Source organism: Rattus rattus, chromosome 7, assembly GCF_011064425.1.
Source record: "Rattus rattus isolate New Zealand chromosome 7, Rrattus_CSIRO_v1, whole genome shotgun sequence".
NCBI classification, from domain to species: domain Eukaryota; kingdom Metazoa; phylum Chordata; class Mammalia; order Rodentia; family Muridae; genus Rattus; species Rattus rattus.
In genome coordinates, this window is record NC_046160.1 from 67,585,211 (window position 1) to 67,601,717 (window position 16,507).

Here is a 16,507-nt window from a genome sequence, read left to right on the forward strand (position 1 = left end):
TTCTGTTTTAACCAAAACTGACTGATCCATTAACAAACAATCCCCTTGGCCTTCTCCCACCCGGTGTGCCAGGCTGGTGTGTATCTCTGAGGAGGGGGTGGAGGACAGGGAGATAGGGAGGCACTCCGGGAAGGGACAGTGTTGCCAAATTCTGCAGATTTTTGTATTTCGCCCTGTGGGAGATGTTCATACTCAAGTTTTTTACTAAAAGGTTCTGAAATTCTCCCTCAAAATCAGTCGTGTGCTCCCCAAAAGAAACACTGTTCCAGGTCTCTCTGGCTTTTACCACAGCAACTGGACTTGTAAGGGAGCACTAGACTCTATGTAAAAGGCTTAAATATCTACCTGTAAGCTGGTGTCTACACAGATTTCTTATGCCTTTTCCTTCCAAATGAGAGAGAGAGAGAGAGAGAGAGAGAGAGAGAGAGAGAGAGAGAGGAAGGGAGGAAGAGGAGGAGGAGAGAGGGAGGGAGGGAGGGAGGGAGGGAGTCAGTTCACATCTTTACACATTTGGATTTTCATTTAAGTCAAAAGAAAAACTACACGGGTCTTTTGAGCATCATTTATTATGGACAGCCTTTTTTGGTTTTATTCTCTTCCCCAAAACAATGGCCCCTCTGCTGACAGACTGGGAAGAAGCCTCTATTGTAGTTGGTGAGGACAAACAGGTCCTTGGGGAGTGGCATCAACCATGGAGGGTGTAAGAAGCTTTGAAGAAACCTAGCTAGCTCTATGGAGAACAGGGGCCCTGTCTGTGCTCAGCTGGCCTCTTCCAGGAGGAGGTGTCTTTCCTTCGGGTAAAGGCTCAAATTGCCCTAACTCCAAGAAGCTGTCCAAAAGCCCACAGCAGCACTAGGATGATAGAAACCAGTGTCCTTGGAACATTGATGCCAGCACATGATAGATGGTTGGAAAATAGTTTCCTGAGACATTGATATCTGAACCTAGGCCCTGCAACCACCGTCTGGGATTTTAGACAGGAAGCCAGCAAGACAGGACCCTTTGCAAGAGGTACTGAGGAGCCTCCCAGGGTATCTATTCACTGGGACAGTATCGAGCAGAGGTCTAGAACAAGACCTCAACGGCCACTGGAGGGGGACAGTGAGAACTTCTGCAGGACAGCTCTCTTAGTCCCATGTCAGTAGTGGCAAACAAAGCCAAGGCTGGAGAGTAATTTATCTTCACTGGGAAGAGAATGGAAATGAGTTCCAAAGAATGAAAGGCTGTTTCCCTACTGTTATCTGAACTCCCCTGTCTCTGGGAGCCACTCTGACCCTCTTGAAATCTATCTGCAGGGACACCTTGGGATAGGCAGCTGTGGAAATATTAACTTAATATTTAAATAATATTTCCATAATTTTAGAGCACAGTGGCTTCTAGTGTAGTCACAGCTAGAACTACTGTTCAAGCCTGATGCTGTTCTTGATGACTTTAGATCCAAAACTTGTGCTGATTAGGAAGGGAGTCTATCCTGTAGCACCATCCCTACCTGAAGGGCATTTACTAATCAACCACAGACCTGCCACTCAACTCAGGGTTGCCAGCACTGAGTGTGGTAGGGAAGTCAGACATACTGTGGCTGGTAGAAACCAAAGTTCATATAGAGGGCACAGACAGGCTCTGAGGCTGAGCACCAGAAGGGAAAAATCCAAGTTTTGTCTACTTATTTCAGATATTTGTCCATTAACCCGAGTCACTTTAAGATGAATATTAGTCAGCTTTTCATTGATCTCTCATTGTACCTGAAACAGTCATTGTGGTGGTTTGACTAGGAATCAGGAGGTGTGGCCTCGGCAGAGTGTGTTGTTGGGGAGAGCAGGCTTGAGATCTCAGAAACTGAAGCCCCGGCCAGAGGTGCACAGCCATTTCCTGCTGCCTTTGGATCAAGATGTAGAACTCAGCTGCTCCAGCACCGTATCAACCTGCATGCGGCCATGCTTCTGGCCATGAAGAGGATAGACTAGATCTCTCAAACTGCAAGCCAGCCTCAGTTAAATGATAAGTGAAATGTAGGTGATTCCTTACTGAGACTCCCTTCCCAGATGATTCTAGATTGTGTCAAGTCGGCAAAACTCGCCATCACACAATTTCAAAGTGAAAATTTCGGCATCGTTTAGTACATCCACAGCATGTTACAGTCACCACCTCTGCCATGACAAAACATTTTCACTGCCCCCCAAAGGAAAGTCTGAACCCCTTGGTCAGTAATTTTCTGTTCCCACCTCTCCTCAGTCCCTGGCAACCACTGATCTACACGGGACTTCTTCTAACTGGCTTCTTTCTCTTTACATGGAGTTGTTTGTCTGGTTGACCCACATTGTACCACATATCAGTGCTTCCTTCTCTGTGGCTGAATAACTGTGGCTATACCATAAGAGCCTACTTATCAGTTGATGGACATTTGGGTTCTTTCCACACGTGAGTTACTGTTAGGAGTGCTGCCGTGAACACGTGTGCCTAAGGATTTGAATACCATTTTCAGTTTGGGGAGAAGTGAAATTTTGAAGTCCCGTCTTGAAGAGTCACCAAACTATTTTCTTCAACAGCTCACCATTTCACATTCCCACCACTAATGTAAAAGGGGTCTATCATTTTTTTTCTTCAAGAAGGATCTCATTATAAGTTCCTGGCTGTCCTAGAACTCACTACAGAGCCAGGGCACTCTCAAACCCATTGAGATCTACTGCTTCTTGTGTCTTGAAATTAAAGGTCTATGCCACTGTGTATACCTCAAATTATTTTATGTGTAGCAGGGTTTGGCCTGCATGTATGTGTGTAAAACATGGGTGCTCCTGTTGCCTGCAGGGGTCAGAAGAAGGCGTTGGATCCCCTGGGAATGAAGTTACAGATGCTTGTGGGCCCCTGAGTAGGTGGTGGGCTGGCTCTGGAAGAAGAGCTGGTGTTCAATCGCTGAGCTGTCTCGGTTGTCCCTCAAATTCTTGCCTAATCCTCACGTAACTTATTATTTCCCATCAAAGCCCTGCAGCGTCTGAGTTTTCTTTTATCCTAGTAGGTGCCCAGGGATCATTTGCACCTGCGTGCAACTAGAATAGTTTAATAGCATTTAATATGGTGTCATCGGTTTTACAACCACTGATTCACTTCATCTTTAAAACACTAAGACATGACTTCTATTACAAGCCCCTCCGTTGTGAATATGACCAAAAAAGTGGAACATGAGGATGGTAAATAATTTGCTGAAGTTTACATTGAAAACACATCAATGTAAGGCAGGCATTTCTCCCAGTGTACTGAGGCTGTAGGAAATACTAAACCACGTGCTGGGTATTGCGACGTCTTACTCCGGAGCACTTGTTTTGTTTTGTTTTGTTTTGTTTTGTTTTGTTTTGTTTGTTTGCTGTTGTTCTTTGTTGGGATACTTTCACAGGTGATGACATTTTGAATTCTTGGCTTCCTCACTAATACTTGTTGTAGATGGGCCATAAGCAGAGTATGCCACACATTGTTTAAATGACAGTCACTTCCCAAACTGCAAATGCGACCTGCTTCTCCCTCCATCTAATTATAGCCCAGGGATCCAGGATGCAGGACATGGATTTCAGTGATGTGTTAGCCTGTTGAGAACCATCCCTGGTCATGAGCTACGTTTCAGTCCCTGCACGGGGTGCTTTTACAGGACACAGGAAGTGAGTTCATCATGGGGTGCTTTTACAGGACACAGGAAGTGAGTTCATCATGGGGTGCTTTTACAGGACACAGGAAGTGAGAGTTCATCTCAGCGCGCCTAGTGAAACACGACCAAAATGAATTTATGGCTGTAAACTCATGGGCATAACTCGGGTTCAGAGGAGGACGTGTTCGATTACATTGTTGTGCCTGTGCACCTGAACCATCCTGGTCTTTCCCAGGTCTCAGAGGAGGCCAAAGAAGGAAAGCTTTGCGTCAGTCTCTAATTATGTCTCTGCTCACAGGTGCGTTTGAGTCCATCCTGTTCGTTCTCTGACTATTCCGTCGGGTTCTGGGTCTGGGAAATGTGGATATAAATGTTCATTAATATTTTTCAGTTTTCTCTTGTTTAGGTTTAAAGTGTCTAAAAATCTTTTGCGTCAGTCATAAAAAAATGCAGCTGTGTCAAATTTTAAGATGGAGTGTTTTAAAGAGCCTCGTTGCTTAATTTTACAAAGATTTTTTTCTAAAGTGTTTCTATTCATTAGAATTTTACACCATATTGTATATTAAAAAAAAAAAGTATCCTAAAATAATCTTAGATGTAGAGAGAAGCTGTGAAGACTCATGCAGAGTTTTCAAATATCCCACAGGCTGTTTTCTCTCACTGTTAACATCTTGTGTTATTTGGTAGAGTTGTGGTAACTTATGAACAGTGCTGATATATTCTTAGTAACGAAAGCCCTTATTTTTGCCACATCTTCTTTATTTTCGTGCAGTGACCGTTGTCTTTTCAAGGATCCTATTGACACCGTATAGAGGTTGAAAGAAAGCCAACACATTTTCTGCCCTGTAGCTCTATAGAAACCATTTGGAAGACTGCTGACCCGAAGAGAGAGACAGCACTTGGACCCGCCTGTGTCCTTCCTATGTGCTCACTCGTGTGGCTAGGAGTTCGTGGGACTATTGGAAGGTCTCCTTCAGATTCCCAGGGATCTTCAGGGCCCAGGTAGCTGATATTGCCTTTCTTTCTCCTAGCTGGCCATGGGACCTTCATGACAGGCCCAGCAGCCCTTGGCTCCACTGTCCTACCAGACCTCTGCCTTGCTTGACCTGTGTCCTTTCCCTCGCTACAGAGAAAGCATTTCATGGTCCAGGACAGAGAGTCTCAAACTCAAGCATCCATCAGAATCCTTGGCAAGTTTCTTCAAATGGTATCCCTGCCGATCTTCTCCCCTGGAGCTTCTGGTTCAAGCAGGCTTAGGGTGGACTCCTGTCTGTATCCTGATCAGTTCCGGGAAGCCGAATCTGCTGGTCTTTTAAAAATTCAAATATTAGATAGTAAATCATTACATAAACAAAATACAACAAGCAAATAGTAAATCTTTGCTGTGATAGCAAGACCCAGCTTCTGCTTGGGCAGAAGAGATTTTACATTGAAGTGGTCATCTTTTCTGCTATACGGGAAAAGGTGACACAACCCTAGACAGCCAACTGGATGTCATCAGAGGAGCCTAGTCGTGGGATGGAGCCCACACAGGGCAAGGCAGAGCAGAGCAATGAGGAGCAGGGGAAGCGGTGATGTCTCAGAGTGACTCCTCTCAGTTCTCAGAGCTGTTCCACCTGGGATTTCCAGTTATGGGAGATAATATGCTTCCTCGTTCTTTAAGTCAATGTACGTCACAATTCTCAGCTGCCAGACTTCAAGATCATCCTGATACTGAGAAATGTGAGCCTAAGAAACCGTACCTATTTTAAAGCAAGGGTGTAGTGATGCCTGCTTGGGCGTAGTGATGAATGTTTGAGTGTAGTGCTGCATGTTTGGGTGCAGTGATGCATGTTTGGGTGCAGTGATGCATGTTTGGGTACAGTGATCCATGTTTGGGTGCAGTGGTGCATGTTTGGGTGCATTGATGCATGGTTGGGTGTAGTGATGCATGTTTGGGTGCAGTGGTGCATGTTTGGGTGTAGTGGTGCATGTTTGGGTGCAGTGATGCATGGTTGGGTGCAGTGATGCATGTTTGGGTGTAGTGGTGCATGTTTGGGTGTAGTGATGCATGTTTGGGTGCAGTGATCCATGGTTGGGTGCAGTGATGGATGTTTGGGTGTAGTGAATGTATGGTTGGGTGCAGTGGTGCATGTTTGGGTGCAGTGATGCAAGGTTGGATGCAGTGGTGCATGGTTGGATGCAGTGGTGCATGGTTGGGTGCAGTCATGCATGGTTGGGTATAGCGATACAAGTTTTTAATCCTAGCACTGAGAAGACAGAATATGTGGATCTCTGTAAGCCTTGTCTATGTAGCAAATTCCAAGCCAATCAGAACTACATGGTGAGACTCAAATAAATATATATAAACTATACACACACAATAATTTTATTTTATTTTACTTTACTTTATTTTATTTTTGAGACAAGTTCTCACCAGTATTCCTGACAGGCCCAGAGCTTACTCCGTAGATCAGCCAGACCTTGAACTCTCAGGAATCTGCCTGCCTTTGTCTCCTGAATGCTGAGATTAAAGGTATATGCCACCACGCCTAGCTAAACTTCTATTTACCTGAGTCCCTGCTCATATACTCTGCAGAAGCATGACTCTGGAGAGGCCAAACTGGCATCAGGTGGGGACAGGTCTAATGGAAGAAGGGGGTGGGCTAAGGCCAGCCATAGGCACAGCCCTCCAGCCTTTCACTGCCTACCTTTGCCCAGAAGTTCTAAGAGCTCCCACCAGGGAAAATAAACAGAACAAGCCAAGACCTGGCTTCCCTGTGTATTTAAAATGATTCACTTTCTACTTCTACCTATGTAAATACTAGATGGTAGTCCAATAGGTTATGTTCTGACTGTATTTTGCATGAATTGTTTTCTTAAATTGTAGTTTATTTTTAGCCAATGATTCTTTTAAAAAAATTTACAGTCAGAAATGTGATGATGCAGAACACTCAATACTGGGAGCTAGAACAAAGGAAATGCCTGCTAGATGGTTTACTGCATACATGTAGCATGCTGGTTACAAAACAGAATATAAGGTCAAGAGAAGGGGAGAGAAAGACATACTGGGGAAGTAGGGCGCTTTGGGTGAGCTTTTGATGTTCAGTTGTTTGTGCTTTCTTTTTCCTAATGGGCTTGTATTACATTTTTTTTTTTTTTTTTTTTTTTTTTTTAGAAAAAATTTTCTATTTTTCTTTGCCTGGCTTAAAAACAAATCTGTATCCTCCTGTGCTGGCCCTCGGCTTCTCTGCACTAAGTACCCTTCCTGACTGCAATGCTTCCTCGGTGGGCCCTGAAAGCCTGCAAATTGCACTTCCCAGAGGCCTTTGCGAGCTAGCCCATACATCGAGCATTCTTACAACAGCGAATCTCCAGCGAATGCTGCTGCAGGTACTTCTGGCACCTCTCTTCTCCCTGTGACCATTCCCTTAGCCAGTCCACCTACATCACCATTTCCAGTGAGGACCACTGACTCCTGAAGACCTCTCAGCTTCTACACTTGGGCCCCCTCCACATACTCACTGTGCAATTCACAGAAACCCCAGCCTCGTTCCCAGGGCAAAGGTTAGATGTAGTTCTCTTTTCGTGAAATCCCTGAAGTTAAAATTCAAGGCCAACCTTGGTGGGTACTTTCTGGTAATGCCAGCCCTTGATAAGAGGGAAATTTGAGGCCCACATGAGCATCAGTCACAAAGAGCTCCAAGTCGGGGTTGAGGAGACAGGGTATTCACTATACCCGCAGAAGCATAGAGACCTGAGTCCTGACCCCAGAACCCACCTACAAAACCAGGCGGTTATGAGTGTATAATCCCAGCCCTTGGGAGACAGAGATTAAAGGTCCTTGGGGCTTTCCGGCTGGCCTCTCTGACGCTGGACTCAGTGAGAGGCCCTGCATCAAAATATAAGGGAGGGAATCTATTGAGAAAGACATCCAACATTGACCTCTGAGTGCCAGAAGCACTCATACACACCTATATACACATGAACACTTGTGCATGTATGTGTGTGAACCCACAGAGAGAGAGAGAGAGAGAGAGAGAGAGAGAGAGAGAGAGAGAGAGAGAGAGATTGAGAACTGTTCCTGTCATTGTGACCCATCTCAGCATTTTTCTGTTTCCCAAGCAGGCCAAGCCTCTTGCCATCTCTGCAATATGTATATCCTCCCCCCCACCCTACCCCCGCCCTATAGAAGCTTGAGTGTTTCTGATCTCCGTACCCAGATGCCTGAGGCAGGAGGATCAAAAGTTTGAGGCCAGCCTGGGCTGCATGATGACAACAAACAACTGACATTTTTTGTTGGTTTGTTTTTATGGGTCTGCCTTATTTCTATTCCATCCAGGAGTGTGGGGGCAGGAACGTGCCAGCCACAGTATTTCTGATGCCAAGTACTGAGCTTTCACACAGATCAGCCGTTTGCTGTGAACTGGATAAACGTTCTGCGTATTTTGCAGTCTCCGTATTCACACAAAGGCATCAGCACTTTTACCTCTTACTTTCTTGAGTCCCTTCAGTTGGGCATCCATCTGTCCATTCATTCAGGTAACAAGTATTTTCCTGCAAGCCTCGGTGTGCACTAGGCCCCAGAAGCAGAGCCAAAGACAAGATGACAGACCGGACTGCCTTTGCTTCTGAGGCCTTCCTGTACATCAGGATAAGCAGAGAACTTTAGGCAGAAAGAGAGCAAAATAGCTGATAATTGAGGTTGTGGAGGCCACATCAAGCCTTGGCACCTTCAAAGTCTTCCTTGAAAAGGCTACCTTTGCCCTGAGGCTAGAGTTTACAGGGGGAGTTAGTCTTTCTCCCGCCTTAAGTAATTAAAAGTACACAAAACTGTAAAACAGGTGCAAAGGTCAACAAAATCCTGATTCCCCCTTAATGGCAGGTACCTGGACACCTTTACAGAAATAACTATAATCAAATTCTTTCCTAATAATGCATCCAGTTTTAGGCTTTTCTCTCCTGTCATCCATTTGTTCAGTGTGGCGCATGAAAACATCTGAGGAGAGGGTTGGGGGAAGTAGACTCTAACATGAAAGCTGGTGTTTACTGCCCATGGAAGAAGTAGCTTTCTTAGGACAACCGGGCTTCTTCTTATACCTGCTGTCCACGGCTACTTTTCTATCAGCGTGACTTTGAGAGCAGTGTCCCCACTCCGGCGTGGTAGGATGGCAGTAAATAAATTACCATGCTGCTCATCGTGGTTACGACGTGGGCCTCTGTTCTTCCTGAAGGGCCCTTGGTGCCCTTCGGAACACAGACAGACCAGCTTTTGCAGATCACCTCCACTGAAGACATCAATCGCAAGAACCAAGTTATCGCTACGATATGCCTTTAGCAGATTGGCTATAAATCAGGGTTCCCTCTATGCTTTCTTTGTAATGGGCCAGGGTGACTCACAGCTCGGGGAAACTCTTGTGAGCAGCCAGCTGCAGAGGCAGACAGGGCAGGGCAGTGGAGGGCAGGGCTCTTAGACTCTCTCCTACGCCATCTAAGCAACCCTATGTGTTCAGGGTCAGTCCAATTCCTCCAGGATTTCTGTAGACTTTAAACTCCACCATACCCCCCACCCCTTCCCCTTTCCTAGAGGTGGTAGGTGGGTCCTAAACCAGCTGAGGCTAACGCAGTGTATTAGCATAGATTCAAGTGTCATCTAATGGATGTTTTTAGGATCCACAAAAGACACACTTATCAATCAGGAAGTTCCCAGGGTTTTAAAGACTGATGATGGAAAACAGGAACAAAGACCAAACCGACTGCAGTGTCCTAATTACCCTTCTCTCGCTGTGATAAAACAGCCTGACAAAGGCAATTTATAAAGTAAGAGTTCATTTGGAGCTTACGTTTTAAGATGGTTAGAGTCTATAATCATCATGGCAGGGAGTCTGAGAGCAGGCAGGATAGTATGGTTGTGGGATAGTATCTGAGAGCTCACATCCTGAGACATAACCATGAGTCAGGGAGCCAGAAGAGGGGTGACTGGGAATATGGGGATGGCCAGAGTCTTTTGAAACCTCAAAGTCCACCTGAAGTAGTACACTTCCTCCAACAAGGCCACACCTCCTAGTCCTTCCTAAACAGGTCTACCAACTGAGGACCAAGCATTCAAATATATGAGCCTATGTTGGCCCATTCTCGTCCAAACCATCACAGGCATCCTCTTTGCTGGTTAATTATGTATCTGAGACGTCTCAGGGTGCCTCTGCCCAATCAAGGCATGGAGCTTCCCGTGTGCCTGGCTCCCTACCACTCCTGCACCTATCAGAGGCATGGGAACAAGCCAGGCAGCCAGGAGCCTACAGCTTCTGCCAGGAGCAAACTGGTGAACTCAGAGGCTAAGCTCAGAGCTACTGAGATCTTCATTCTGTCCATGCTCCTCCTGCCAAGACAAGCTCAGCCTCCTGGCCCTGGCCCAGCCAGAGTTACATGAAGAGCCATAGGCTGGTCCAGGGCAAATTTGCTCTCTTCTTGGGACCCATAGCAGCATAGCCTGGGCTCTCACTTGAACCCATACCTTACCTTGTATCCTTCAATCAGCTTCCATTTCTGCTGCTTAATGTTCCTGCTTCTCTTTTCCTATTCACTCTTAGTATTCAAGTATTTGAGACCCAATATAATTAAAATTTAATAGTAGTAGTAGTAGTAGTAGTAGTAGTAGTAGTAGTAGTAGTAGTTAGCTACTCCTCTTAAATTGCAATGGATTTGGGGTTGGAATTATGAGCAAAAAATCTGACCATTTTGTGTAAGTTTACAGGCAGGCAGATGGACAGAAAAGCTAGGCACCATGAGGCAATATTAGTAAGAAACTAATGTATGTATGAATGCATGTGTGCATGTATGCATGCATAAGTGCATGTTGTATGTGTGCATTTGTGCACATATGCATGAATGTATGTATGTATGTTGTAGAGAAAAAAATCTCAGTTCAGACTGGCTTTAAACTCTTGCTCTCCTGCCTCCTGACTCTACTTCCAGAGCGTGCAGCACTAGGCCCAGCTCCCTGTATTCTTTAAAGAACAAAAGAAAGACAAATACAAAGTTCAATGGGACACCCATAGCTTCCCTTGGTTTGAGTCCCCATGGCTCTCTCTGTAGCCTCCTCAAATATCCTTAACATGTTTTGTCCAGCAAATGGTAGAAAAGGGAGCCTACAGGAAGTCCAGAGTTGGATAACTTTTAAAAGAAACACTGCTTGGCTCTAAGAAGACCTGGGGCTTAGAGAAGTACTCAGGTATGTGCCCCACCCACTGCTGTCACCATGGTACACTCTTGGTTCGGGGAGATCATGTGTTCATGAGAGGTCAGAAGCCAGGGAGAGGAACTGGGGTGGGGCAGGCGAAGCTCCCTAGCCCTGCCTCCTCCCCACATTAAAAACCAGGGGCATGGGGCTGACAGAGACAGAGAGGTTTCCCTATGAAGATAGAAGCTTTTAATAGCATCGAACTGAACTCTTTCAAGAATGGCCATGCATGAAATTTCCTCTGAAGAAACTTCTCTCCAGTGGAAACCTTAGTTTCCCACAAAGAGCAGAAACAAATGCTCTATTCAGAAGGTACTGGACTGGGACATGCTGGAAGTATCAGAGGCAATGAATGAAGCCCTTGGTGCAAACTCAGACGAAAAGACCACGGGTTTAGATGGGCCACATCAGGAAGGGACTGAAGGTCAGGCCCTAAGTATGAAAGCATTTGGAGATTTCAAATATCATTATAGTGATTGTTTCTAGTCCAGGGATGGGATGCATTAGGGAGTTTCCAGACAGATGTGCCACACAGCTTGGTTGGATCCTGCTAGGAAGCTGGCTAGCCATACCAATCTGAGAGTACCAAGATTTTGAGAGTGTCTATGATATCAGCACTCTAGAGTCTCTCTTTTCTCACGGGGAGGGTCTCTCTCTCCCTTCTCAAATGTGTATTCTCTCCCTCTCCCTCTCTCCCTCTCCCTCTCTTTTTCAGTTATCCGCTTCCACTCAAGAAGCAAGAAGTTTATTGTTCCAGCACGCTGGGGTTGCCCTGTACCCAAAGGAGAGGCGACCCCCTCTCTTTGTTTTGCATTCTTTTTATACAATTTTTGAGAGCAGATTATAGCAACAGCAACTAGGCATGCAATGATTGGTGGTTCTGGAAACCTTTACATTAACTGGCTGGGCAGGGATAGGGACTCAGGGACCTTCCCTAAGGCCTGGTAGGAAGTTCCATCTCATAAGAAAAATGGAAGAAGAAAAGTGGGGGGGGGGCAGGACAGAGCTACAGAAGGGATTTGTGGAGAGAGACAATGAGGGGTTACATGTACTGAGCACCTTTTCAAGGCCAGAAACAAAGAGTATTACAGATTTTTGTCACATTTTATTTCAAAGCAACCCTGCAAGGTAAGAAATTATTATCCCAGATACTAGGAAAATGGCTCACTGGGTAATAGCATTAGCTACTGTGGAAAAATATTTTTTTCTGTTTTGTTTTGTTTTTGTTTTTCCAAGACAGGATTTCTTTGTGTAGCCTTGGCTGTCTTGGAACTCTTGAGACCAGGCTGGCCTCCAACTCAGAGATCCACCTGCCTCTGCCTCCCAAGTGCTGGAATTAAAAGCATGACCCACCACCAATACAAGAGTATTTTTGATGTTATAAAAAGAAACACATGAGCAAAACAAAAGAAACCTGGCAAGGTGATTTCTTTTTGTAAACTGGTTCCACTATGATCCAAGCTACCCAAGGGGGAGCTTGGCTGCTCCTCATTAGCTGAGTTTCAACCTTCATAATCTACTCAGGATTGGCTAATTTGGAAGCCAGGAGAGCTCAGCCTACCAGCTGTTGAATTCTAGAAATGCAGCAGGGTCTTCGTGTAAACAAAAGTTTTACAAAGTTGGGGAGACGTACAGAATATTGATCCTTGATGGGTAACCACATTTTATTGGGGAAAAAAGTTTTTCACAATTCACAAACATAAACAGCTGAGTTCTATTCCCAGCCCCCGCATATAAAGCTAGGCACACCATACAAAACTGTAATGTCAGTCAGCATTTGTGTAGGACGGAACTTGGAACCTCACAAGGCCTACCATAAGGCCAGGCATGGTGGTACAGCTCTGTTAGCCTGATACTTGTGTCCCATGACCAAAAACAATATGGGGAAGCCATAAGAAAATACCCTGCAGACTTGCCTACCGGCCAAATTGAGGCAACTGAGGCTCCTTTTCCCAGAGATCTCTAGCTTATGTCAAGTTGACAAAAAACTGACCAGAACAACCTGGAGGCCTGGGCTAAATATTGAGTTTCAGGCCTTGATGGCTATACAGTAAAAACCATATCTCATAAAGAATTAAAACAACAATAACAACTTTATCTACAGTAGTTGAGGCTTGTATTGTAATGTTAAATATTCACCCTAAGACCTGATTGCCCTCCTCCCAGCCCCCACCAAGAGTCTGCACTGCCCCCAAATGACACTATGTGACCTGGCCTCCAAGTTATTCCTGATTGGTGCATAAAAATGCCTACAGGGCAGAATGGAGATAGGCACAGCTTGGCATCAAGGAGAACCAAGTAGAGAAGAAGGTGGAGAGAGGAGAAGGCACATGGGGTAAGAATCTTAAAGCCAAGGCCACGAGGGCTGACCAACTGGAGTTGAGAGCAACCCAGATGGAACATAGTAAGTAATAACTTGGGGTTGTTGATAAGAAGGTAGGTTCTAATAGCAGAGGGTAGACATCTGCCCAGAACTAGTGCGAATTACGGCTTATTATAAAGGTTCTGTGTATCTTCGGAACTGAACACTCGAAAGTTGGGTAGAAGCCCTGGATTGAGCTTAAATATTTCCACAACAATCTACTACGATTTAGAGATGAAAGTGGTCTGCTTCGAACTGCTGCATATATTGCTCCACAATTCAGTGCCAAGCATTAAGAATCTTTTTCCTTTTTTTTTTTTTTTTTTTTTTCTGGAGCTGGGGACCAACCCAGGGCCTTTGCGCTTCCTAGGCAAGTGCTCTACCACTGAGCTAAATCCCCAACCCCTGCATTAAGAATCTTAATCTCATGATTTTCTCACCAACGATAGAGAGTTTGCGTAGAGTAACAACCAAAACTATATCGGAAAGCAAGAGTTGGTTTTCTGCCTTTATTTAAAAAAAAAAAAAAATCAATGAAGTATTCCACACAACAGCTGGCTTTCATTTTATACCCTGCTACCATATCTTATTATCAAAAAGTGCAGTAACATCAGCGAAGTGGATCTACCAACCTGTGACCATAGGACATGATCTAAAACAAAGGACAAAGCACACCTTGGTAAACATTGCCAGTATTATATCTATTTTTTTTGTTTGTTTGTTTTTCCAACACAGGATCTTGCTATGTAGTCTTGGCTGGCCTGGAACTCATTAGGTAGACCAGGCTAGTTTAGAACTCATAGAGATCCACCTGCCTCTGCCTCTTGAGTGCTGGAATTAAAGGCATGCACCACCATGCCTTGCATAAATCTGAATTGAGAGTGCAATGAAAGTCAGTGTAGAAGCAACCATGCAAGCTGACTTGTGCCCAGTCCTTGAAGATTCTGACAGCCTTTGCTTGCTCAATGTTAATCACGTGACTCCAGTTCTGCCATTCAGTTGGTGAGTGCAATTTGAAGCCATTTCTCATCTCTTGGTCTCAAGGTTTCTCCTCTCTATGAGGGGTCACAGGTTCTGTCAGACTCCCCTTAGGTAATACTGCTGGTTGTCCTTTGCCAACTTTATATTCCCAGCACCCCTATCATGCCCTCCTGTTTCTGCTAAGTAGAGCTGTTTTCATTTAGGCGTTTCATCCCAAGATTCACACGCTAGAAGTTTGGTGTGGTAGTGGTGAGGTAACAGAGGATTAGGAAGGGAGGGATAGTGAAATATCGTGGGGGAAGCTGTCTTTTGAAGTGACTAACACTGTTCTCAGGGACCCAAGTTAAAGCCCTAGAGCATTTCCTACCATCTCTCAGGCTTTCTGTCTCACCCTATGCTCTCTTTATATGCACCCCAGCTCTTGTGACTCAGCCTGCCATGAGGCCCTCACCAGAAGTTAGATGGGGCTCCCCAATCCTAGATGTTTAGATTCCAAAACTGTGAGCAAAATAATCTTTCCTTCATAAAGTCCCAGGTTCCAGCATGTTCTTATGACAATTGCAAATGGACTGAGGCACAAGTGGGGCTAGGATATTATGTGAGAAGAAACACAACTATTCTATCATTACCTCTCCTTACGGCACACCTGCCCTGCCGATGAATCAGCCCACTGTCGCCCAAGCAGGGGTCCTCCTGGTGTTACCCTCTGTGGGTCTTGATCAGGTTCATTTTCTTTGCCAGTTAAAGCAAGGAAAGCGATTGAAAGGCAGGAAATTCTTGAGCACCCAGACAGCGCAAACGGCAAACAGGAGCAGACAGAATCAGCTGTTGAATAAAGGGTTTTTATTAGGGGGGAGGAAACACAGCAGCAAACACACAGTGCAAAAGAACCCCCGGGAAGCAGAGAGCTTCTCGAAGGCTGGGAGGTTTTAAAATCTCTGAAGGTCTTCCTCTTACAATTTAGGTTGGTCAGGTTTAAAGAAAGACAGGATGGCTGACTGGTCCGCAACTGTTGTGTAATATGTCCTCACCTCACCTTGAACTCGTTGAGTGAGTCTGTCAGCAGGGGCCAGCTGGTGGGAGCTGAAAACTTACACAGCCTTTGTTTGTCTCAAGTCTGAGGATGAGGAAGAGGCCCGCCATCTTGGAAGTTCACATCTTGATTACCTAGTCTTAGCCCCGCTACCTGTCTGCCTATCAAGGAATCTCTAACTCCAGTCCCTCACCTCACTGGCACAGATGCTGTCATGTAACATGACCACACGACTCTAATATCACGAGTCATGCTGTGTACCAAACGACTGTGCTTCAATATGATTAAAAATCTAATCCAGCCTCATGATAAATAATTTCATCTAAAATTTTGTTCTTTGTTTTTAAGTTGCCCCATTTTTGAGTACACAATTTGTATTTATTTATTTATTTATTTATTTTGGCACTACCAATAATAAAAGACAGGGGACCATCTGCAGAATTTCAGCAACATTTCTGGTAACCTTTGTGGTGCGAGTCCATTTGATGAACTCAGGCAGGTCGCTGAAAGGCATAACACCCTGGAAAAGGCTAGAAGTTGGTCTTTAATTTCTGTTCTAGACACATTATAAACTTGAAAATTTATTTCCTAGTTGATTCAATCTGCCATCGCTAAATCTTTAGGGAGAATTACAGGAAGGGAGATAAAATCTTGGTAATTTATTCAATTTTATCACTTCCACTGATCCCATAAAAAGACTCCATCTGTCAAATTATCTTTTCCTTAAAAAACAAAACTTTTCATCACTTTCTTTATGTGGGTATGTTGAAAACGAGTAGTTTAAGTATCTGTGTCATGAAAACTATTGACGTTCCAATAAAATCTGTTCTTTTTGAATTATCTGTTCTGTGCCTCTTTAGAGAGGGAAGGGCCGCATCTATCATTTGTTTATAATTCGCTCCCGCAGCACAGGATTTATTGCTTTGGGTGAATACATTACGGCATATTTGAGAAGTGCGGAGTGAAATATTCTTATGCTAACACGTTCTGTGATTGGGATTGCAATCCATTATCAGTACATCTTTCTTCTACAAATTTCTGTCTGGGTTCTCTTGAAAGCACAAGTGGAGAGGATTAAAAAGAAGAGAAACCGACTGAGCTATTCTTTAATCTTGTGTCCGTGACCTTGCTTCTGAAGTCCCAGGCTGTGTGTAAGCCACACACCGGAGAACCTGGGTTTCATCACAAAGCCCTCCCCATTGGGTTTTCTGGTTTCTAACCTCTGAGTGTTTGGTTAGCCCTCACACAGTGTCAGGATGTTCCTTCTCTCTTCAAGAG